The sequence below is a fragment of the Rutidosis leptorrhynchoides genome, chromosome 4 (genome assembly GCF_046630445.1).
Source record: "Rutidosis leptorrhynchoides isolate AG116_Rl617_1_P2 chromosome 4, CSIRO_AGI_Rlap_v1, whole genome shotgun sequence".
Taxonomy (NCBI): Eukaryota; Viridiplantae; Streptophyta; class Magnoliopsida; order Asterales; family Asteraceae; genus Rutidosis; species Rutidosis leptorrhynchoides.
This window is the reverse complement of record NC_092336.1, coordinates 426,472,838-426,475,550: the sequence shown is the minus strand read 5'-3', so window position 1 is coordinate 426,475,550 and position 2,713 is coordinate 426,472,838.

The window sequence follows — 2,713 nt, the reverse complement described above, 5'->3', positions numbered from 1 at the left end:
TAATTGAACACCTATTCTGGTTGGTCTTAATTTACCCACACCTAATCTTTTGTATAAGGAAAGAGGCATAACATTTGCACTTGCTCCTAGATCTGCGAGTCCATTATACATAGCACCATCGTTAAGCAAGCAAGAAATGATAAATTCACCTGGGTCTCCTACTTTAGTAAGTAGAGTTGGTTTGTTAACCTTTTCCAAGTGATCTTTTCTTGGTTCTTTCACTTCTACTTGAACTTCTTGTTCACATTTTTCTTCGTTTCTTGGAATGGGAGGTTTGTATAGGAATTCTTCTTCATCACTCCAATTTGAAGCTTCCCCGTCTTCCAATTTTGGTTTTTCATATGTTGTTGATAACATAATAACATATTTATGTTTTCATTCTGAGGGTTTTCTTGGGTTGTGAAATTATGATTGACTTCATTGTCAACTTCCATCGGACCATGTATGTAACGTTTAACTCTGTGACCATTAACTTTAAATTCAATCCCATTTGAATTTATTAACTCTATTGTTCCATATGGGAAAACTCTTTTGACTATGAATGGTCCAGACCATCTTGATTTCAATTTTCCAGGAAATAACTTGAATCGTGAATTGAAAAGAAGAACTCTGTCTCCTTCTTTAAATTCTTTTGAACTTCTGATTCTTTTATCATGCCATTTCTTCGTTCTTTCTTTATAGATTAACGAATTTTCGTATGCTTCATTTCTTAATTCTTCTAATTCGTTTAGTTCACTTAACCGTAGACGTCCGGCTTCATGTAAATCAAGATTACATGTCTTCAAAGCTGTAGTGACCCGAACTTTTCCATGTTTATATATACTTATTGAGATTGATATTTACATGATTAAATGTTTCCAACATGTTAAGCAATCAAACTTGTTAAGACTTGATTAATTGAAATATGTTTCATATAGACAATTGACCACCCAAGTTGACCGGTGATTCACGAACATTAAAACTTGTAAAAACTATATGATGATATATATATGGATATATATATAGTTAACATGATACTATGATAAGTAAACATATCATTAAGTATATTAACAATGAACTACATATGTAAAAACAAGACTACTAACTTAATGCTTTTTAAACGAGACATATATGTAACGATTATCGTTGTAAAGACATTTAATGTATATATATATCATATTAAGAGATATTCATACATGATAATATCATGATAATATAATAATTTAAAATCTCATTTGATATTATAAACATTGGGTTAACAACATTTAACAAGATCGTTAACCTAAAGGTTTCAAAACAACACTTACATGTAACGATTAACGATGACTTAACGACTCAGTTAAAATGTATATACATGTAGTGTTTTAATATGTATTTATACACTTTTGAAAGACTTCAATACAATTATCAAAATACTTCTACTTAACAAAAATGCTTACAATTAAATCCTCGTTCAGTTTCATCAACAATTCTACTCGTATGCACCCGTATTCGTACTCGTACAATACACAGCTTTTAGATGTATGTACTATTGGTATATACACTTCAATGATCAGCTCTTAGCAGCCCATGTGAGTCACCTAACACATGTGGGAACCATCATTTGGCAACTAGCATGAAATATCTCATAAAATTACAAAAATATGAGTAATCATTCATGACTTATTTACATGAAAACAAAATTACATATCCTTTATATCTAATCCATACACCAACGACCAAAAACACCTACAAACACTTTCATTCTTCAATTTTATTCATCTAATTGATCTCTCTCAAGTTCTATCTTCAAGTTCTAAGTGTTCTTCATAAATTCTACAAGTTCTAGTTACATAAAATCAAGAATACTTTCAAGTTTGCTAGCTCACTTCCAATCTTGTAAGGTGATCATCCAACCTCAAGAAATCTTTGTTTCTTACAGTAGGTTATCATTCTAATACAAGGTAATAATCATATTCAAACTTTGGTTCAATTTCTATAACTATAACAATCTTATTTCAAGTGATGATCTTACTTGAACTTGTTTTCGTGTCATGATTCTGCTTCAAGAACTTCGAGCCATTCAAGGATCCGTTGAAGCTAGATCCATTTTTCTATTTTCCAGTAGGTTTATCCAAGGAACTTAAGGTAGTAATGATGTTCATAACATCATTCAATTCATACATATAAAGCTATCTTATTCGAAGGTTTAAACTTGTAATCACTAGAACATAGTTTAGTTAATTCTAAACTTGTTCGCAAACAAAAGTTAATCCTTCTAACTTGACTTTTAAAATCAACTAAACACATGTTCTATATCTATATGATATGATAACTTAATGATTTAAAACCTGGAAACACGAAAAACACCGTAAAACCGGATTTACGCCGTCATAGTAACACCGCGGGCTGTTTTGGGTTAGTTAATTAAAAACTATGATAAACTTTGATTTAAAAGTTGTTATTCTAGGAAAATGATTTTTATTATGAACATGAAACTATATCCAAAAATTATGGTTAAACTTAAAGTGGAAGTATGTTTTCTAAAATGGTCATCTAGACGTCGTTCTTTCGACTGAAATGACTACCTTTACAAAAATGACTTGTAACTTATTTTTCCGACTATAAACCTATACTTTTTCTGTTTATATTCATAAAATAAGGTTCAATATGAAACCATAGCAATTTGATTAACTTAAAACGGATTTAAAATGAAGAAGTTATGGGTAAAACAAGATTGGATAATTTTTCTCAT